The sequence below is a fragment of the Acinonyx jubatus genome, chromosome A3, assembly GCF_027475565.1.
Source record: "Acinonyx jubatus isolate Ajub_Pintada_27869175 chromosome A3, VMU_Ajub_asm_v1.0, whole genome shotgun sequence".
In the NCBI taxonomy this organism is placed as follows: domain Eukaryota; kingdom Metazoa; phylum Chordata; class Mammalia; order Carnivora; family Felidae; genus Acinonyx; species Acinonyx jubatus.
Window position 1 is genome coordinate 82,480,297 of NC_069388.1, and position 24,090 is coordinate 82,504,386.

A 24,090-nucleotide genomic window follows, 5' to 3' on the forward strand; every position below is an offset into this window, starting at 1 on the left:
CAGTGTTATATTGTTTATTTTGGAAGTAAGAGGCAAATATGAGTAGCCTGTTTATTCCATGTCTTTTCTTTAAGCTTGGTGATCCATTAAATTAGAATAATTATAAGTATGCTTGGAGAGGAAGTTAAGAAGAACTAATAATTTTGATCAAACAAGGAGTTACTTATGACCTTACCCAACAAAGAGAAGAAGGATTTGAGGAGTGGCCCGTTCTCACCCTCAATGCTGCCACATTCTGATTTTGTGGTGGAGAAAAGCCATTCAGTCTCTCAGGGTTTCAGTGTCTTCATCTGTAAAATAACAGGTTAGGAGTGACTGATTTCTAAAGTCAATTTTTTTTCTTTCCTCTAACTTATTCACTTATTCAAAACAAAATTATTGAAGGCATATCACGTGCCATGCATTTTTCTAAGCACTGGGGATAGAGCAGTAAGCAAAACAGACAAAAATGCCTGCCCCTGTGGAGTTTGCATTCTAGATGGAGAAAGACAAACACCAAATACATAATAGAAAATATAACTAAATAGACATGCACACACATGTATATGTATGTGTATATTTCAGAGAATGTATCAGCGTGATCTAGAGGTTTGCCCATGATGCTTTGTGTAGCAGTATTTTGTACCTTTTTATTTTGGATTAGCATTGCACATATAAACCTCCTTGGTTTTTAAATGGGGGTCTTGCAGAAATGAGAGCCTTTTTAAAAAATATGGATCCGAATCTTGCTACTGAAAGGAAAGTGTAGAATCCTAAAAGATCAGATAGCCTGTGTGGTGGCCTCATTGCCGATTACCTAACACATTTCTCTCGCTTCAGGGACACGCCTTTTGTTAGTGTCAGTGGGTTTCTTCCTCCCTCTGGGTGTCAACAAGAGGCCCCACCCTTGGCAGTGCTTTGGCCTTGCCCTGCAGACACTATTAATTCCAGGCTCCTATTCCTGTGGGCTGGACCCACTGGCCCTTCCTATCACCACTGTGTAGACAGACCATCCTCCAGCCAGGTCTTTTGCCTGATATCCTCTGAGATTCACTGGAGTGGGTGAGGTTCCCCCGCTCCTCTGTCAGCTCACTGCTCTTTTCCCCACTCTCCCACTTGTTGGTTTGAATGTCCAGAATGGCAGGGTTGGGTGTCTGTGGCTGGGGGGGGGGGGGGTGGGCAGGAAAGCTGCTTATGTTGGGGCCTGTCTTTGAGAAGCAACCTATCTTCCTTTCAATCCATTATTAAACAAAGCAACCCTGGATAATCCAGGGAAGTGTTTAGGATAGGAAAAGAGCATGCTTTACGGTTGTTTTGGGAATGCATAACTCCAAGTACACGGTATTAGTGAAGTGATATGATAAAATGAATGATTTTCCTAGAGAAACAGACGCTGCATTCTGAAGTCTGACTTGGCAGGGTGTGTCCAGTTGGTTGATCTGTGGCCCGTTATACGTATTACTTGGCATCCCTGGTGCCATTGACACTGGGGAGAGGCATGGGATTAGTAAGTGGTACTTGCCTGTCACCACCTGTCTTACATCTGCTCGTGAGTTTCCTTAACAATTCTGCCTTAGCATTCCTGAGCTGCAAGGAGAAAAGACTCATGACCAAGCCCTGGTTTAGAACACGGTGTGTACAACTGAAAGGCCCGTTTTACGTGACTGTCCTTTTCTTCCCCATGATACAAAGATTTCTTCTCCTCTTTTGAAAATCAGGCATTCAATGGATGACTATACTATATTACTCAGGTGGTAGAATAATATGTGACAGTGAAAAATGAAGAAATTAGAACAACATGTATCAGTGCAGATATATTTTTAAAAAATATACCATTCATGCACAGTGTAAAACATGCAAAATGCTTCTGTATGTTGGCGAGAGAAATTTACATATGCATACAAGTATAAAGATATGCTTTAGGATGACAACCACAGCTGTGCTTGTAATATTTAACTTTTTAAACCTTCATGGCAAGCCCAAAAGAATTCTATATTGTTTTTCATACCAATTTCTGTTTTCAAAAGCACTTTACAATAAGTGAATTAAAAATTATTAAAATAAGGAGTACCTGGGTTGCTTAGTCGGTTAAGCGTCCAACTCTTGATTTCAGGTTGGGTCATGATCTCGCATTGTGAGATCAAGCCCAGCATCAGGCTATGTGCTGGGGGTGGAACCTGATTGGGATTCTCTTTCTCTCCCTCTCCCCCTGCCTCTCCCCCACTTGTGCTCTCTCTCGGTCTGTCTCTCAAAAAAAAATTATAATGAGATTATTACTGGTTTTTTTTTTATTCCCTGACTCATTATATTTCTAAAGGTTTAAAGTTCACTCATTTTCACTAGTTGCCAAATTTCATAATTTGGCAAAGAAATGAACCTTAGGAGGAATGTTTTTTTATTTCAAAACTTCTAAATGTGAATGAATTTTTCTTAGAAGTCAGTTTTACCCTCTGAAACAAATAGATGGTATTTTGTCAACCTAATTAATGATGTGAAACACAGGATTTTAAGTAAATATTGTTGTAACCCCTTCTCTCTCAAAGAATTCCATAATTCATGTATTCACTGATGAAGTATGTTACCTAGACTGCTATGTCTATTGCACTGGAGTAGGTATCACAGGGTTTGGGAGTAGAAACAATAAACAATTTCACTTTACAAAGTATGGAATACAAAATGGAAAAAACCACAGTGAATTCTAGCTGGTTTCCAAAGAGGATAATGCAGCAAAGTCCAATGGACATAAACCCATTTGGAGCATCTGTACCAGAATGAACGAGTGGGGTTTGCTGGGTCATTTCAGCCTTATACCCATTTGGAATGCGGTGGCAGGAGCTGAATTTGGGTCAGGGGCTTCTGCAGCTGAGATCGAACCTCTCAAACTCTGTCCAGAACCATCTGTATCTTCCTTCCTTGTATTCCCAAGGTCCTGTGGCTGACATCCTATGAGAAGAGCCCTTTGTCCCATGAAAATCTCTGAAAGCCACTCAGAAGCGGGGCCCCCGCCAGCCCGGTCCTGACTGTGGGCAGTGCCGACATCCAGCACACTTGGGGATGCGTGTGGTGCCCTACCAGAATGGAGATGTAAAGGTAGAGGAGGACGGATGATGCAATTTCTTCCCCAGCTAGGGAGAAGGATAGCAGAAATGAACGAGATCTGTGAGGAAATTTATATTAGGGGATAAACAAATGAGTTTTGTGCCCGCCTCTTTAAGTCTCTTCAATGCCATGTTCATTTCTCTTTTTTGATTACCAGGTAGTGCTGTCCTCAGTCTCTTGGGGCATACTTCTTTCCCGATCTGGCACAAACTACCCCTCAGGGCTTAAAGACAAGCGGATGACAGATGATCAAGGCATGCGTCTCTTCATCAGGCTGCTGCATTCGCCCATCTAAAGAGCTGTTTAAAAAACACATCTAGCAGATCTCAGCCTCCAATGCTCTCACATCTTATTTAGTCCAACTTTCACTTTTGAAAAATCTAAAGAAATTCTCATGCCGTCTGTGACCAAAGGAGAGGGCAAGATAAAAATTTCCTATGCAGGGGAAGGACATTTCTTTATTTTAAATTCAGTTGCTGGTTTATTAGCTGCTGTCTTGACCTTCTAGCCAACTTAAGGATCGTTTAGGTTAACACTGAAAATGCAAACTTGCATGGCCAGAGTGCTTTTCTAGAGGGTGCTATTCAGATAGCTTTTCGTTTGTTGGATGACAATGACTATTGTCTCTTTCTACTTCAAGCAGAAGGAAAACGCGATGGCACATTTTCATTCTCTGTTTACTTACTGAGCACCTACTGTGTGTCTGGCTCTGGGCTGGGCCCTTGCTACCCAATCCATACCCCTCTACTGAGAGAACAAAGATCACATTTCGACAATGTTATTTGTACATATCTGCAGACAGAAGAGACTAGTTAGTTATTGGAGGTCATGTCAACACAAAACACCTTGAGTCCTGACACTTTATAAGCTTCAACTTGTTTTACTTTTGCCGACGTTTCCCTTTGGGAAAAGTAATTTCACAGTGAAATGCTATGCGTGTAGGATGGGACTCCACAAGTAGGAGGCAGGCCCACAGGTTAAAGACAGCAACAGGCCTTACCTAGCAAATTTCCAGGTACGTCCCTCTAGAAGCATCCTGGGTGGGGGTGGTTGTGCTCTGTGGAACTTCTCCCTCACATATTCCCCTGCCAGGTCGACCCCCACCTCTGGAAGCCACTGTGGGCTCCCTTCCCCACTCTGCACTCCTGGGAAATGCAAAGTAGCTGTTCATCTTCCACCCAAGGTTAGGAGATCTCACTTAGGAATAGGAACATGGCACAAAATGAGGTATTTGACCATTACCTACCATTCTTTTTTTGTTTAATATTAGTCCTTTTATTTGAGTGTAGTTGACGCACAATGTCACATTAGTTTCAAGTGTACAACATAGCGATTGGACAAGTTTAAACCTTGTGCTATGCTTACCCCACGTGTAGCCACCGTCTAACTAGGAGCCTGGACCTTCCTCTTCCCTTCATGCATTTTGCCTGTCCCACCACCCACTTCCCCTCGGGCTGTCATCAGTTTGTTCTCTATGCTTACAGGTCTGATTCTGCTTTTTGTTTGTTTATTTATTTGGTTTTTAGATTCCACATGTGAGGGCAGTCCTATGGTATCTGTCTCTCTCCTGCCATTCTTCCCAGTTGGAAAATTCAGATCTTCCTTCAGCTGTTCGTAGTGATGAGATGCCATAGTAATCTAGCTCACTTGGTGTTATGCATAATGTGCCTTACTGAGTGTTACAGAATCACTAATATATGCACCAAACTCTGCATCCAAAAAGCACATTAATTATCTAATGAGACTAAGATCGAGTGATCTGCTCCATCAAAAATCATTCACATCCCTGGAAAATAAAATTTACTGCTTTTTTTTTTTTTTAAATGTTTATTATGAGAGAGAGGGAGACAGATAAAGAGAGTGTGAGCAAGGTAGGGGCACAGACAACGGGAGAGAGAGAATCCAAACCAGGCTGCAGTCTGTCAGTGCAGAGCCCAACGTGGGGCTCGAACCCACGAACTGTGAGATCATGACCCGAGCTGAAATCAAGAGTCAGCCATTTAATGGACTGAGCCACCCAGGTGCCCCCCAATTTACCGTTTTAAACAATTTATAATAATTCTCTTTTTTGGAGTAGTTGGTATGTGTCAGGCCCTTACAAGGTGTTTTTCATATATTATTGCTAACTATTCCAACAATCTGGAGAGGTGGGCATTACCTATTCATAGATGAAGAAACTGAAGAGGAGAAACCTTAACGAACCTTCTCAAACTTTCGTAGACAGCAGCAGCACTGGGGTGAAATTGCATTTTTTATCTAATGCTGGAGTCAGGTCTCTGTCTTCTGCCATGTTCAAAACCTTCAACATGGTCAGCGGGTGCCTGGCTGCACGTGGCTGCTGAATCCTCTTGCCTCCTTTAGAACAACCAGAGAACAGACACACATTCCATTGCCTTGGCCAAGGATGAGTGCATTACAATAGATGCCTTTTATGTAAACGGGCCTTCTCTTCAGAGAGCATCTTTTCAAGGAAATTGGCTTTTTCTATAAAGCATAGGATATGAGAGGTATTCTGCCAAAATAATATACTTTCTAGTATTTACCTTTTGCGGAGAGTTTTTGTTTATTTCTCTTAAAATAACATGGGATATCAACCTGGAGACTTTGCTCTCTTAGCTAATGAATGCTTGGGCATTGTGAAGTTTTACTTTTCGGGCTCACCCGAGATGAAGGTGTGGCAATTAGACCCATAAACGTTACACCTAACCCCTGTGGCACTTTCACTGGCAGAAGCAAATTGCTTCTTTGTGGTACAAGAGACTTCTATCTGCCACTTGGAAAACTTGTATAAAATAAGCCCCGATTTGGGGTTGTTTTTGGAAGGCAAAGGGTTATGCTGCCTATCTGATTGCACTTAGTGATACATTTTAATCTATGATTTATGCAACCTGACATTGACATTCATTTAGCTCAGATTACAAGTAAAGTAATTCACTCCTTAATGAACTGTACCCTGCATGACATATTGACCATGTGAGCTGACAATCATTGCTTTAAAACAGACCTAGGTTACATTTTCTTTTGCATTTGAAAGTAGGTTGTCAGTTAATAAACTTAAAACAAGGCCTGCTGACCTACTATTCTTCCAGAAGTATTTTATTGGACCATCAGAGAAGCACATATTAAAACCAACTACTGTGATGTAGGGAAAGAGTAAAATATGCATGTATTCAGTGTCATTCAGATGAAGAGCTTTTCCGTGCATTTAAACAAGTTTCCCTCAACTTAAATTTTTTTTTTAATGTTTATTTATTTTTGAGAGAGAGAGAGCGAGAGCGTGTGCACATGAGCAGGGGAGGGGCAGAGAGAGAGGGAGACAGAGGATCCTATGCAGGTTCTATGCTGACAGCAGACAACCCGACGAGGGGCCAGAACTCATGAACTATGAGATCATGATCTGAGCCCAAGGCAGGTGCTTAACTGACTGAGCCACCCAGGCGCCTCACATTTTACTCTAAGTTGGTGGCCATGTGGAAGTATCATGACCTATTCATAATTTTAAAAACTTCAATCTCATAGAACTATGATATGCTTTACCCTGTGGTTTCAGAACATTTGGAGGATTCAAGCCCCAAACCTAGAGGATTCATTCCAGCTCCACTCGCAAAGGGAAAAGAACAATGAACTTTCCTGCTTCGAGCAGTTTTTCAGCAATATGTTTAGAATGAATTCTAAGTTTCAGATAATTGAGTTTCCTTCTAATTTAGACTTCTACTCATTCCTTTGAAAGCAAAATGTGTTATAATTAAAAATGGAAAGAAAAATTAATTTCAAAGCACATTCACTGGGGCAAATGATAGTTTTATTACTGCCACGGACATTTGGAGATCAAGTTTAAGGGAATGTGGTTGAATTCAGTGTTGCAAATGCACTTCTCTTCTATAATTGTACGTTTCTAAGGTCTTGTAAAGTGGCCGTATAATTGCTTTAGAGTTGTGTTTAAAGGGAATATTGAGAGGCTGCATTTTGTGAATTACAGTTTGTGTGGGTCATAGTACCCTATTTCATGTTGTGTTTTCATTAGCGGTGCGAAAGCTATTGCAGAAAATGGAAGAGGGAAACTGTGACCTTTTATGTTCACTTTGTTTTTAAAGAAGTAAAACAGTATTCTCTTTCTTTTTATTTTTTAATGTTTACTTATTTTTGAGAGAGAGAGAGAACACGAGTTGGGGGGGAGGGGTAGAGAGAGAGGGAGACACAGAATCCGAAGCAGGCTCCAGGCTCCGAGTTGTCAGCACAGAGCCTGATACGGGGCTCGAACTCCCGAACTGTGAGATCATGACCTGAGTTGAAGTCAGACATTCAACCAACTGAACCACCCAGGAGCCCCTCTCCTCTTTCATATTAAATCATAAAAAGGCTTATGACAAATACAATGTATTTAAAAACAACATCAACCCCACCTCCCCCAAAGGAATCCTTGTCAATTGGTGATTGCTATTGAATTTTAAAATCAGCTGGAGGTTTCTTCCCACATTTTTTTTTGATAGTAGGTAAAACATGTATTTTCAGCACACCTAAGACACATTTTTTACCCTTTAATACCTGAAATAAAGCCGCTTCTTAAAAGAGATGTTGTAAAATTTTTTAAATTAGGAGGTTTTCCCCCCGTTCTTAGTGATATTACATAAAATCATTGTGCTTCTCATATGCCAGCAAAATAAGTCAGATAGAGAAAGGCAAGTGCATGGTAACACTTATATGTGGAATATAAAAAGGTCAAACCTGTAAAAAACCGAGAGTAAAATGGTGGTTACCAGGGGGTGGGGATGGGCAAGATTGATGGTATTTCAGGGTATAACCCTGTGACGAGTAGTAGATAAGCCCTAGTGATCTAATGCACGGTATATGAATATAGGAAATAGTATTGTAGTTATGTAATTATCAATTAATTTTACAATGTAATAAATATTGCTACAATGCAATCATATTAGAAAGTATAAATTCATTAAAGTAACACATTGTACAATCATGCACGGTGTTACATGTCAAATTTGTTCAATGAAAAAAGAAAAAAATAGTAATTGTGCTTCTCAGAGTTGATGGCTTCTTAGTTTCAATGACATGTAATACTGAACAATACAATATTATGCTATACTATTATATACCCACCTATGTGTAATCCATAACAGAGGGGACATAGTTTTTTATAAGGGTTCCAGATCCGAGTAGTTGTACAATTGAGAAATTAGAATGTGGTCTTAAAGAACGTATATCACAAATCATGGGATATCTTTGGATAAATCAACACACATTAAACTGGATTTACTCAAAAATATCAGTGGCTGATTTATCCAGTGCCTTTTTTGAGGAATATAATTTAATGGTTTTAATCTAGTCTGCTTCCGCATTTCTCTTTCTGGCTTTATTGGATTTATTAGAGAGCAGCAAGTTGCCATTCAGAGTGTCAGCCAGTTCTACTATCAGAAATAATGATTTCAAAGTCCAGGCAGTGTGGATGTCAGCCCGGTATCTACTTAGAGAGGATTGTTTCTGTAGACAAACCATTTTGCTACTGAGAGCAATCTTAATACTGGAAGAAATAATGTGTAGATTACTCTGAAGATAGTAAATTTGTCACCACAGCATTTCTTTCTACTTAAGAATGTTAAGACAAGCTGAATTCTCCTATTGGAAAATATGTAGCGGTTCAAGGAAAACAGCTGTTTCAATATTGTGGTTGATTCGGGTCACCCAGGATAACTTAGTGCTGCTACAGGTAGTGGATGAGTTTTGTCGTGGGGTCTCCCCACCTGTTCTGGTCCATGGGCCTTCCACGGGTCCTGGTAACTAGGCACATGTCTCATGGAGTTGAAGGTTATTCTGACTTCTTAAATGAAAATTCTGTGTTTAAGATAGAGCTTCAACGTGCTGCATTGTCATTAACAGAACGGCAAAATTCTCACACGGCTCAGGTCAGCCTCGCCGAATCAGGTCGCGGCTCAGGAATTTTCAGCACACGCAGAGAACCTTAATCATTTCATGAGACACCAGCATTGTCCACACAATTTTTCTATCATGAATCCAGATCCTCCCAGAGAAACGTTTGCCCCAGACTCCTGGACTCTAAGGCTTGTATGTCAGAGGCTTCACTTGGTAAGAGAATTCGTATCTCTTTATTTTCAAGTAACTTTTCTCGAAGTCTACCTATATACAGAGAAATATATAAATTATGTGGCTAGTGAATTTTCACAAACTGAGTGTATCTGCATAATCAGCATCTAGCTCCAAACCCAGAACATTTCCAGCACCCTCCCTCATGTCAATCATTCAACTCGATCATCCTTCGGACATTACTGATTTTATTATCCATGAATGAGCTTGCTCTACATTTTGTTAGTCCCGTGAATCAAATGGCGACATGCTCCTCATTTCTAGTAACATCCTAAATACAGAAGGCATTTCCTCTGCACCCCAGCATTTCTCCAGGCTGTGTTCAAGGAGTTGGTAGATACGGCGATGCCTCAGTTTTTTCACAGAAAATTCTCAGTCACCTAAGATGCACATGTGGTTTTTCACCTTTGTGCTTGCCAAGGAACTGCTACTTCATACTCTCGTTTCAGAAAGGGACCACGGAGAAAAAATGAAATACGATGTTTGGGGGCATCTCCCCGAAGAATTGTAATAGAGGCAGAAGGAACGGTCCTGGGGCAAGTACACTGTCGTATGGATGGAAGTATCTTAGTGATGGCAGAGGAAAAGCTAGGGTTTTCTGAGTTGAGTATGCAGAGTATTTAAGAGCATTAAATGCTGGGGAAATCTACAGTCAGGAGGAGACCTTGGATCATTAACTCTTTAAATGTGCAAAGGTAATGGGGACCACTTTCTATATCCACTAGCTTATTGTCTACATGAGCTCCCGAATATGATCAGTGCTAGGATCAGAAGAATCACTCTGTGAAATAGCTGGGGTTCTCTTTCTTCCTATTAATGGGACAGCAGGACAGGTGGGGAGGCGGAGGGAATAGAGAGGTCAGTTAGTCTCAGCTCCGCATGCTGAAGTTGGTGGTGTGGACGGAGGTGGACCGGAACCATCAATTGCTTGCCACGGGCTTATCAGTACAAATTTTAGAAAAATAATTCTAGGGATGTTAATATTTGACTCTGGGGCTTTTGATTGTGTATGGCCTGGAAAGGGGGTTGGGTTGGGCATGTCACTGAAATTTGCCGTGGGTGCATGGCCACCGTTCTGAGAACTGTATCTCCTGGCTGTATGATTTAGCATGACAACCAGATTACATTTATACAATTAATTAATGTTTGCTTGACCACTTTTATCCAATTTCTTTCCATAGCACATAAAAGAGAACCTGACATAAATTTCTCTTTCAAAACAATTGACTTAGCAACTGCTGACCTTCTGTTCTGTCATTCTAAGGATTGATTGGATATTGTTGAATTGTTTCATTCTACAGTAATTAAACATAAAATTAATTATGCTAGTAACCCATTATTTCTCTGAACCAAGGACTAAGTCATTTGTTTTCGCTTGGTTACTCTGAGAATCTGCCATCAGATGAACAGGGGAAAAAAATCATACTGTTGCAAACAGAAGCTAAATATTTTAAGGCACATTTTAATGGCTAAAATATAATCTAAAAGCTTCTAATTTCCATATGCACAGCATATTGAATTTGTTTAATGTAATTTAGGCCATAAATCTTTTACCTTATGATGTGCTCATTTAAATATTTTCTCAGGTGGCTAATCATTTAGAAAACATGTCAAAGAAGAATATATGTTAAGAAAGAGAGACGGATGGATAAAACCACCAGCATCAGTAATGTCATCACGAATATATAATTCTTGATTTGGTTTGCTGCTCAACCGAAGTGAAATTTAGTTCACAAGTCATTTTCTTTGTTAGTTTTGTATAGAAAATGCTTACAATTACCCTGGTATTATGAACATTGAATCTGGGACTCGTGTGAACCGAGAGGCACACAAGTCTGACAGGACTAAATTATCAAAATGTATGTGCTGATAGAAACCAAAATAGGTTTTTGCGGTTTTCATTAGTGCAAGTCATATTAATTTAATTAACATGATTGAAGATAATATCACTGGATGAGGCAGCAGATACCTAGCCTTGACCTATTACTCACCCGTAGGCCATAAAATGATGCACCTGACAAATGGGTATGCAATCTCATATATTTCATATTTGGAATCGGCCTTTTGCTACGGGTTTCCCTGTGGCTTTGGGATACATTTTGAACTTCATCTGAGGAAATTCTTGGTGCTTTTCATGTTTATGATCGGTATTTTAAATATTGAACAGATTCTTGGATACAGTCTTGGATATAGCTGGTGCAATTTGGACTGTCATGATTTCTATGGTTTCCCCTGCTGAGCTTCCGTCCTTTTTACCTGGCAACTGTACCTCCTCATTATGTCAAAAATCTTTTCCTAACCTTCCTGTGGTTCTAGCCGGGGCTGTGAATCACGATATCCCACCACCCTGATCTCAAGGGTGGGTCTGGGGCCCAAGAGAGCCAATTAATGGCCCTTTTCAGGATTTGTCTAGTTGGAAATAAGAGGAATGTTCTGTGGTAAACAAGTTGCCTGCTCCATATCTAGTTTCCCCTCTTTTGTTTTTAAGGATTTATTTATTTTTTAAAGTTTATTTATTTTGAGGGAGAGAGAGAGAGAGAGAGAGAGAGAGAGTGTCTGTCTGTGTGTATCTATGTGTGTGTGTGTGTGTGTGTGAGCAGGGGAGGGGCAGAGAGAGAGGGAAAGAAAGATACGTTGTCATTGCAGAGCCCAAAGTGGGGCTCGATCCCATGAACCATGAGATCGTGACCTGAGGGGAAATCAGGAGTCAGACACTTAACCGACTGAGCCATCCAGGTGCCCCTCCACTCTTTTCTTACGAACAAAATTCTACCATTGTTAATTCATTGATTGATTGATTTGAGTAGGAATGTTCCCAGTTGAAAATATCCATCTCCTCACACTCTCCTGGAGCCAAAGGTGACCTTGTCCCCCATTTCCGGCCAATATGATATAGATGAAAGTCTACTGTGTGGGACTTCTGGAAAGTCATTGTCCTGAATAAAAGGGTCACACTCATCTGACAGGCGACTTTTAACCTTACTCCTTTCCCTTCTTCTGCTTGAAACATGGCCTGTCTGAAGCCTAAGAACGATAGAGTAGGAATAGGGAGAGCATTGAATCACTGAGACTGTCTTGAGTAGCTGTTCCAGCCTTAATCTGTTCAACTTCATAATTCTTGCTATGTGAGAAAAGTAACACCTGTATTCAGTTATGTTCCTGTGTGTGGGTTGCTGTTATATTCAGAATCACATGGTTACATCTGTGTAGTTTTTTCCCTATATTAGGGTAGCTTTATTGAGAAGGTCAGTCTGAGAAAGCAGAGTCAATCCACAAAAAAAGAGTCAAGAGACCAATAACAAGGCATGGTCTTCTGGTCTCTGGCATCCAGAATTTCTGTGCAGCCTGGGGCTGTATTATATGAGCCAATGGAAACCTGTTCCATTCAAGTTTCCTAAATTTGTGTTTCTGTCATTTGCAGAGAAAAGAATTCCTGGGGATAGGAAAATAAAAAATGGCATACTCTCCATGCAACAAATATCCAAAACCTATTAGTGCTTGCCTTAACTCCCTATCTACTGGGATGGGAAGGAGGAAAGTTGGGCTCTTGGTGTGAAAAAAAAACTAGTTTGGGGGCTTTGAGAGGTCACTTCACATTATGAATCTCAGTTCTCTCATCTTCAAAATAACAAGAGTGGGTTAGATGACCGCTAGGGTCCCTTCAGTTACAAATGATTATGATTCCACATTCATTTTCTGAAATGTGGGCTGGGAGGGCAAGTGTGGGAGACATAAGTCAGTTATGAAAGAAAAGTATTTAGGGATTTTCCATAAATGCCCACTCTTACAAATTAATGATAAAGAAAGAAGTTATGGCACAAGTAGGAATTTGCTATGGATATGGTCACATAGGCCCTACGTGTTATCTGTCTTGGAAGGTGGTAGGCACAGAGTAAAGGAAAGAAACAGGCTTTCCTGAGGATTAAATTACTTCTAAGCATCTAATTTTAGATCTGAAGAGGACTTTCATCATCACATACTCAAAACCATGATAATAATAACAATAATTACAGATAACTATGTCCTATGAACTCTGCGAGGTATTTTGCATGCATTATCCCATTTTATCCTCATAATAATGCTTTGAGATATATAATCATACTATTCCCATTTTGTAGCTATTGTGTGGGGGTTTTTTTGTTTTTTGTTTTTTTTTTTTTTTTTGGTTATAATCTGAATAAGTCCCCATTTGAAAATAGTTGGAGCTTAGTTAGTATTTGCTTTTTTTAATAAAGCGGAGAAATCTGAATACCAATGTTGACTCCAAAGCTATGTCTCCATTTTCTCACTGCATATTAAAAGAAATAATGGGCTCCAAAGGAAATGTTGATTAGGAGTTAATTACATAATTGCATCCAAAACAATTTAGTTTATTAATGTACCAGTGCAGGAGAGGCTTTTACTACCACATGGGTCAGTGAAAATTCAGAGGCATTCATTGAAGCTAAGTTGTGTTGACCTGGGAGAAAGATAAGAAGTAGACAGAATCTGTATACAAAATTGTCTTTGTAACAAGTGTTGAATCAGACTTAAGAGCCATCAGATGGCTCCTATCCAGACCATTTTCCCCTCATGGACTGAGTCTTGAAGGGAAACACAACTAACATTTGTTAATCTCCACCTGTGAGACAGGCACTGGGCTTGGTCCTCTGGACACCACATCTCATTTAATCTCCAAGGGAAATATTATTGACTCCATTTTATGGAGGAGGAACAGAGAGATTAACTACCTTGCTCAAGGTCACACAGGCAGGAAATGTGGATGGGGCTGCGAATCCAAGTTTTGCACCCACCAGAGCCCAAGGTCTTGAAATGCAGTGAGAGAGCGGTATGTCCATTTTCCCAGTTGCATGATGGGAACCATGGGAAAGTCCACATGTGTAATAAGTGAAGGGAAACGTAGGATGTAGCTTGAGATTTGTTTTATTCTGTGAGCTGGCCAACAGCTGAGAACGAAGGTTTAACCTGAAGAAAATTAGTTGAGTAGGCTATATGACCAATCCTATTTTCATTCTCCAAAGGTTTTCTCGGGAAGCACTGGATCCGTGTTGAAATCAACCTTTTGTAAATTTTACTGAGCTGATATCTGGGCTTTTTCCTCAAAGGAGATAGATGTAAACCTCTTGATTTGGTGCTTTGTAGCATAGGCAATAGAAAGTCAGATAAGAAAGATGCCTTGGTTGATCTTTCCATATCAAGGAAAGGGTATAAATTAAACTATTTCAATGTGATGTGGATCAGAACACTCTCCTTGAAGTGAGAGAAGACACAGAGAACAACTGCACATCACTCTGATTGGGGTGCAGAGGAAGAAAAAATATTTAGTTATCCCAGTTCACCAAAAGGTAGTGGAATGGGTTTGGGTTCACCTGAAAATAACTAGTGTCCCTTATGTCAACTCTTCTTCCTTCCCCTCCATTCAAGTTAGGTCTGTAAATTCTGAAAAATCTCCAGGGATGCAGATAACAAAAACTTCCTCTTAGTAACCCTCTAAGCCCATCTCAGGGCTTAATAACCCTTAAGTAAGGATGTTTTCCCTCTAGAGCAAACCTAAATCATTATGCTGCACGTTAATTCCATTTCCTCTCTTCTCTCTAGTGAGGAGAAAAAACAGCTGTTTACCATCTTCCCGAGAGTAGAATTGAAGACACTGAACAAAGAGGCACCAAATCACTCAGACTTCCATCATTTAGGCAAAATAGCATCGATATGTCGGTAGTTTTCAAGGTGGTTCTTTGACCATTGGCATCAGCATCTCCTGGAACCTGCTAGACATGTAGATTGTCAGGGCCCACACCAGACCTGCTGAATCAGAAACTCTGAGTGTGGGTGACCAGTAATTGGTGTTGTAATAAGCCTTCCAAGGGATTTTCATGCTCCCTGAAGTTTGAGAACGGCTGATACGGTAGCCATTTTGACAGATGTGGGTGATTATTATTAATAGTAATCTTAATTCAAAAGACATGTGATATAACAATGCATATATTTCTGTATTTATTTATGTGAGACTTTCTGGCTGGCAGTAGTTCAAAGATTTCTGTGTAATCTGACAGATGTATACAAAGGTACCCTCTGTCTAGGTGCAAACGTTTGGAACTGATAGTTTGGTTGCACCTATCTGGGTTTAAATAATGAAACACTAGCTGGGTCTCAACTTATGAAAATGAGAGAAAATATAGGTGGGAAAATAGAATGTAATGAGAAAGGAAAACCCTCTGAACAGATAACCATTATTCCCTTTTTTGTATTCTCTCTTGGACTTTTATTTTTTATGAAAACAGATGTGTTTTCCCAAATGGGGTCATACTATGCATATGGTCTTCCCACCTGCATTTTTAAGGTAAGAATATGGCACGAATGCCAATAAGACAAAATACACACACACACACACACACACACACACACACACACAGAGTCATTTTAATAATTGTGTGACCAATTGCCTATTGGACAGCAGTTTTTCTTCTTAACCATTATAGAAAACTGAAATTCTGTTAAGCACTGAATAAAGTGGAGATAAACATCAATATCCTTAGACTCGTGTGGCCAGGCCCTCACTGTTCTGTACCAGTTTTATGAAAGTTAGAAAACCAGGTGTTATCTGGGCTTCCATTTCATTATAAGATCTTCCATTTCATGAGGGGTTTCCTTCAGGTTTTCTGTGGGCTTGTAATTAGATATGATTGGAAAGACTTTTCTTAGGGAATGATAATATGTGGTACATTCTACACACTGGCAGATCCTAAAGAACGTGTTTTGAAAGTTTTTTCGATTGATATGTAAGTTGATTTATTGGTATCTTTCCCTTGACTGGCGGTGACTGCAAATATATCATTTCAGAAAGATTATTTAGGTTTAGCATGAGTTGATAGCTGTGAAGTATGGAAAAACTAACTAGACCAGTTTATACTTGTGAGATATGGCAAAACCAACCAGTTTATAGCTGTGAGATATGGCAGAAGCAGCTGGAGAGCATGAGAATTGCATCACTGACTTCGGCTTCATGAGTATGTGATTGGTGCCATCTTTTTTTTTTGTAATGTTTATTTATTTTATTTTTGAGACAGAGAGAGAGTGAGCATGAACAAGGGAGGGGCAGAGAAAGAGGGAGGCAGAGAATCCCAAGCAGGCCCTGCACTGTCGCAGAGCCTGACGCGGGGCTCAAATTGATGAAGATCAATTTGCAAGATGGTGGCCTGCACCTAAATCAAGAGTTGGATGCTTAACTGACTGAGCCGCCCAGGTGTCCCTGATTGGCGCCATCTTTAATGATTTCAGTTGCAGTACAACCTGTGAAGAAGAGTTATGGCCTGAGAGAAGTTTGGAGACTCTCCTGAACTTTCTAAATACTGTTGCTACAGTACATGTGCAGCTGGTAACACCCCCATTTTGATCCTTATCCTTTACAGAAATTTTCTTGATACTTTGATCGACAAAATGTTCAGCTGTTCTTGTACCACAGCCATGCTTTATCTTTCTCTCTAACCCTCATTAGAATTGAGCTGTATTAAAGGACTCCCTCACTGTTTTTCATTCAAGCTTAGCCTTGGGAAGTTGGTTATACTAAAGTGAGATTAATGTCTTGAAATGTTACCCAAATCTCCTAGTCAGAGTCCTCGAATACTCACAGATTGTGTTGCTCAGTCATCATAACCCGTATTCTTGAAGAGGCTGAGAAAACACATCCAGCCTGGAAGACTAGTGACAAGAAAGTTTTCCAATATTCTCATATGGGTGTATGTAGGGAATCTTTGCCAATCGTATGCTTGTGGGCATGGATTATGTCTATGTGGTTCACTGCTGTGTAATAATATCTAGTGCAGGGCCTAGCACAGGTAGAGATTCAATGAATACTTGCTGAAAGAGGGAATGAAAGAAAATATTTTCATGACTATTTCAATGGGGCAACTGGGAGTGCTGGTTTAAATGATAGCTGGAAGGGTATATGAGAAAGCTTATGAAAACTTTATAGAAACTTCCACCCAGGTGCTTAAAATGAGCATGTCCATTAGGAAAAAAAAAACTACTAAGAATATTTGTTTTGGGATCTCAACTTAGGTTGTTAAGATGTCCCAAAATATGGCATTTATTTGCTCAAGCCCAGCTTCTAGTAATAAATATTTGCCAAGGTAGATATAGCCTAAATATACAACAGCTTATTTAACAAAATAACTTGCCTAGAATAATCAAGAGTTCTCAAAGAACTATTGGTTATGACTGAGGTAGGCTATTAGGACATGCAACACATCAGATCCTTTTCCGAATCCTTTGAACACTTAAAGATATATTTTTCATGTATTTCACATATTCACATTTTTTGGCTTACATATTCTTCCCTCTTCTGAGCAGAAAAAAAATCTTCTCCCACTGTTTTATTTCTCTTCTTTCTATGTTGTCACCTTAGGATGTAGAGTGGTTTTCTTGGAGTAGAGTAGAAAAAGAGAGATCATATTTTCAAACTGACCCGGTAAGGTGTAATTTTTTAAAAAAAATCAAACATTCTGATAACAAACAGTGCTGTATTTAACAACTATTAATGCATTTAATATTCATATAAGTTGGGTATGACCGTTATTCTCATTTTGTAGGAGACATTGAGGCACAGAGAGATCAAGTAACTTTCCCAAGGTCACACAGCTAGGAAACAAAAGAACTGCGATTCAAGTACAGAGAGTTTGGCTATAGTTCCTGCTCTTACCCATACTATGTTGTATTATCAAGCTTTTCTGGGATTACTGCTCTTACTTAGGTCATCTGAGGTCATTGCCTTCAACCTTGGGGTTAGGGTGGAAAGGTTCATGTTTGAGGATCTATGGATTAGGAGGCTGCAACAACTGCCCAGATTTTCTATTTTTCTTATATTAAAAGTGATGAGCTTAAAAACCTGAAAATTGTAAACGATAATCATTTCTGAATTGGGGAGGGAGCCTTTTTTTTTTTTCTTCACTGTTTAAGTGGGAATTGTATGAGGATAAATGAATTTACTGAAAGAAATGTGATGTTTTGTAGCTGAATTCCAATTATTTTTTTTTTTTCTAATAAGGGTTAACATTTCAAAGGGATGGTTGGCGACGAAGGCTTGAACTAGAATGATGATGTTTGCAGGTCCCTTTTCTTTTGCTTTTTCCCTTCACCCATCCCTGTAGAAAGTAAAAATGCCAGGAAGAAAAATGGGGAAAGAGATAGTATTAAATATAGTACAGGTGCTATTTTCATAGGTGTTTGAAAGTTTTAGGTTTCTTACTTTTGCACTCTCTGTAAAACTTTACTGCCAGTTTTCACATACATATATATATATATATACTACAACAGAGCCCAAGATTTCTGGGGAAAGGGGTTTTATTCACTTCACTTGTTTTAGGGAGGAGAATATTATGAAAGAGGAGGAAAAAAAGAGTGAGAATCTACTAGATCAGAATCTTCTTTTTAATGTTTATTTATTTTTGAGTGCGAGAGAGAGCGAAAGAACAGGGAAGGGGCAGAGAGAAGGAGGGACAGAAGATCTGAAGCAGGCTCTGTGCTGACAGCATCGAGTCTGATGTAGGGCTTGAACTCATGAAGTGTGAGATCATGACTGAGCCGAAGTTGGACGCTTAACCTAACTAGCCACCCAGGCACTCCCAGAATCTATCTTGGCATTCAACTGAATGAAATTTTTGGAGCGAAGGGGTAGAGTTTTCTGATTTTATTATTATTTTTTTTATGGTGAATCTTGTTCAACTTTCCTATAGAAAAAAAAAAAAAAGATAACTGCCATGAGTTAGTTTCAGCTCCCTAAGACCAGAACTTAATTTGGCAGCTCTCTGGAAAATCCCCCATAGAAAAATTTAGTAATTCAATTTTCAACTAAAATTAGTAAAGAAAGATCTCATGAAGTGTTGAAATAGGGTTTCATGTGATTCAACGTGCAGACTCGAATGCTTTGCAAATTAAGGCAGCAAAAAGTTGAAGCCTTTCAACTGTAGTTGATGGATAAAGTCTTCATCCTTAATATGTAATGAACATATGCAAATAATGTGAACTATTTTCTGAATGCTGATTCTCTTTTAACTGCGGCATGCATGTTAACAAAGACTGTTTCACAGTTTCAAACCAGTCATTGAAATTGGTTTTGCTTCCTTCTCTTACCTTAGTGAAAATATCCTGGGTTTGTGTGCAAAATCCCCATATCCTTTTGACTTCTGACTGAGAGTTGACAAATATTGCAAACAAGCAATTAAATCCTGTCCATTAAAACTTTTTGAGGATACTGTTTGTGTACCTAAAACCTTCAAGGGTATGTGAGGGGGATTAATCAATCCCTCTGTTATGATCTTTATTTTTTCCCTTCACTTTTAAAAAGGAAGCTGACAAGGAATAGAAATGACTACAACCAGCATGATCGTGGACCAAGTTACCTGAATTTCCAACTGGCTAATATTCTGTTGAAGAATCATTTACAAGGGGGAGTCAAATGCACATGTTAATGGCAGTGTTGAGGAGGAGGTGGTCAGGAATGGGGAAGGGGGGGCGTGGGTGGAGAGGAGAAGCAACACAAAAAGAGACCACAGTGTCCTACCATGCCTGATGGTGTTTTCAGATTAAGATGGGGGATTAAGGAATTTTACTCAGCAATTTGAGATGCTTTGTTAGGGACTGAGGAGATTTGAGCTGCTTTGTTCTCAAACCACATGTTAGTGAAAAAGCAAACAGGCACTTAATCCTGACAGACAGCAGAACTTGACATCAATTTGCCCCTTGGGAGGTGACCAGGAGTTCTAGCTGACGGGCTAAAATGGCCAGCCCTGGTTTTCCTGGAGCCTAATGCCAACAGTCCATCCTAACCTGTATTTCCCAGCTGAGTAGCCATAACATAGATGGTTGAATGACCAAGAGTTTCTAGATATTAGAGACTCTTACATGTTTTCTAAAAAACAAAACAAAAAGCCTTTTAAATGCAAATAATCTATAAGGTACCAAATATTTAAATAGATTTCAAACAGGTCTAGTATTTTGGTCACTCAGTTTTGAAATGAAATATAGAGAGGCTGAGATTCTTTCCTTTTGAAAATAATGGATGGTTTCCTCTAACAATAAAATCGCAAGGCAACATATCAATTTTCTCGAGCCTATACACGATTGTGAAATAAACATCAATTCTTATGTAGATCTTTGAGGGAAGTTCTACTGAATAACCAATTATATTTTAAGGTCATGTCCTTCAAAGTCACTGAAGTAGGACAAAAGCAAACAAAATGAAAAGGAAAGAAATTAATGGCTTCTTGAATTGGATTTGATACATTAGTAAACTTAAGTGTACCCAGTCATACAGTCTGGCACATAATCTGAAACTGTGGTGTAAAGGCTAATTTTGCCATCTTGAGTTTAAGCCACCCTCAATTCGTTGACCTAAAATGCACTTTTAGTAGGCTCTTGATTTACTAAACTTTGGCATATGTAGGGAAACCATTTGAAAATCAGAATTGAAGCAGAAAATTTATAAAGCATATTTCAGAACAAATCTTATTACATTATAAAGATTTTCTGGTTGAATATTCAGCTAATCAATAGCTCCTGTACTCTGGTAGGATATAAAAATCTGCTACATCTTAACAACGAAGAAACAAGTTTTGTCACCAGTGCAAGGTTGTTTCATTTTTGCACTGTTTACTCCTCTGCTCCCACAGCTCCTACCCACTGCCCACCGCACAGGAAACTCAGGAAAACCTACATCTTCATTAACCAACTACTAACTACTAAACCCACCTCTCCACTAACACTGTAGGTGTTTTTCTCCATTCTGCTATGAATTCAAAAATTTATTCTTACGTAGACATGGAATTATTATTCAAATAGTCTTTCTCTTAGGAATGGTGAGACCCTCTATTATGTTTAAGTAGCACCAAACTCATTTTCAAATGATCATGAACACATGATAATAGAACTTCTTGCAGAAGGAAGTTAATATCACTTCAGAGCGCCAAATCTGGTTGTTTACAATTTTGAAACCTTAATTTGAAGGAATGATGTCTGCGCATTGGCCAATGGAATAAACACATAAAGGTGTTTGTATGCTTAGTTGCTAGTTCTGAAGGAGAGAGACCATTTCCACTACTCTGTATGTCCTTAATTATTTATTACAAACACCAGTAGGAGAGAAATTCGAAATTTAAAATACTTCAGGGGGATGCATATTCATTCATTTCATTTAAAACAATATATGCTAGCCTTTAGATGGCCTTTGAGTTCTCTGTTTTTATGAAGGTTTACCAGGCATATTATAAGGATCAAATGCAGGGTGAACTAAAATCAGAAACATGGTATTCATTCATTTAACTCTGGTACAGTAGAGCAAATTCAGGGTGACTCAAGGGACACAATGTCTTGTAAAACATATGTACTTAATATAAGGGTCATAAAACTTATTAAATTAAAAGCTAGGTTAAAAATAGGAAGAAAATTTATGCTGCTGTCTAAAATAGCAATAATTTCCCTTTGGCCTTTCTCTTTTCAAGTAATATGGATTCTGGTCAGGAGGGGGGAAAAAAAGCCAACTTATGAAATCTTCATTTTTGTAGGACCAAATGCAAATCTCTTTTAACTGCAGCATGTATTGTAATGGACAAGTGATATGGCTGAAAATAGAGGGGAAGGGAGATAAGATGTTAAATGTTGAAAGTGCACTTGTGTCTAGGTTTCAAGGTGACATTGTCCCTGAGCCTGAACAACAAACCCTGTTAGTGTTAGCAGGTGTCCGGGAAGAATAAAGGGTTATGAGCACAATAGAATCAACAGCTTTTCCATGGTCCTGCTCTCTTCTGGCCATGGGGCAGCAGTACAGTGAAGGAGCATGGAACATAGATGATCTATGGTTACTCAGTTGGGATGCAGCAAAGCATCCTGAATAAAACCTTCCATCTTTGTCTGGGTTGTACAAAGTCTATGAGACCAGAAAACTTGAAGTCAAGAATGACCTTCTGTTTGCACCTCACACTGCCACTGGTAGGCCACACTGGGGTAGAAAATGACATATGGGGTAGAAATAACCCTGACAAACAACTTCGGGGGTTTGGGATTGAGGGTGCCCTCAACCTTTTAAGCACCTGTATCGCCTTTTAATCCACACAGGTGAAATATATTGAGTTTGCTCAGTGTTTAACCTCAATAGGATAGCTGTTTTCCTAGTGGGCACTCCTAGATATAGCACACTGGGAATTTGAAAACAAAATAAATATCAATTTTCTTCTACCGAATTCACACCGGGATTCATTTGGAATTTTATCTTCACACAAAAGTCTTGTTGAGAAGGAACCATGCTTTGGGGCATGTATCTGTTTGCTCTTAGACCCATTCCTGCTCTTACCTTGCTCTTTCATAGTCTAGGGGGCTCAGCCCTGCAAAGTACATTGCCATCTGGCTTCTACAAAGGTTCTGCAAAAGGACCCTCTGAGTAGGGTGGATGAGAGAGCTGGAATAGTCCACCCTCTGCCCCCATGTGCTTTGGAGGTGGTTCTGGCCATAGCTGGATCTCCTCTGAGGTCCTGGAACCTGTTCCCTTCCTTCTGTCCCTTCCATCTAGGGATGGCAGTGGATTCCTGCTATTACCAAACTCTTGGTGGCTTCCATTTGACCTTTCAGTTCTTTCAACACCTTTGTAACTAGTTCCCTAGTTTAAATCCCTCTGTTGACTGTCTGGTGGTGATTCTATTTTCCTGAGTAGATCCTGACAATTACAACAAACAACTGTTTTTTTCCTTGTAGGTTCTGGGTTCAAAAGGTAAGTGATTCTTTTTGAAGTTTTTTTTTTTGGGGGGGGGTCTTTATTTGTTGACCAATGGGTAGTCTGCCAGGTCCCAGTGATCACTTTGACAATTGTCATTCTCGTTGGTAGAAGTGGAACAAACATGTTGGAAGCAAAATGAGGAACTAAGAACCTCTAGGAACCTTATAACATGGATATTTTAGGGGTACAAGAGAAGGCACATTGAAGGGGACATGTGGACCTGTTGTTGACCTTGGCTAACTCTCCTGAGCTGGATAGCACTGAAAATGAAGGCTACCTGTGGCCCTTGAAAAAGTCTCTTAACCCCTACAATACATTTTTCATTTGTCCTTGTTCTTTTTTGTTTTTTAATTGTGCAAGTTAAGTATCCTGCCAGTGTAAAAATAGCCTCATTTGAACTAAAATGGGCAACACACACCTGCACACTCAGAGTCTCCTCTAACTTCCTCCAATCAATAAAGAAAAGCTCAAAATCACAAACCAGATTCTCTCACTGTTTTTGTTCCCCCTCTTTCTCTATTTGGTCACACTCCTAACAGAACTAAAAGTTGGTTTCCGTGATAAACTTCATAGGCTTCTATCTGAAATGAGTTTGCCCAAACTAGTTCTAACTGCTGGGGGAGAAAAATACCCAAACCCCAAACCAAACAGATTTGACATTCAAAATACCTTCTTGAAGACGGACATTTGCAGGGACCTTGGGAATATAGTATATGGGGATTTTAATCCTGTTTCTCCAGTGACAGCTGGGCCTGGACCAAACAGTTTTGCCACTAACATTGTCATTGGGTGGGATGAATGGAGCTAAGGGAGACCATTATTTTTGCTTTTAACTTCAGAGCCTTTGGGCATCCATTCACCATTCACGGAACTCACACTGGCCTGAACTGTATTTTCACTGGGCTCTCAGTAAGGCTTGGGAAAGCTTGAAAATGGAATGCTTATTTTTTTTTTTTTGAAGTCTTTCTTTTGAACCCACTAATTTTATGAAATTTAAGCACATTGTTCATTGTGTAATTATAGATGAAATATTAGAGAAGTGGACTAATTATACACAATGCACTCAAGCCCAATTAAACTAGCATCTGTGGTGAATGTAAGGGTATTCTCTTTCACTAATAAGAAATACTTTCTGA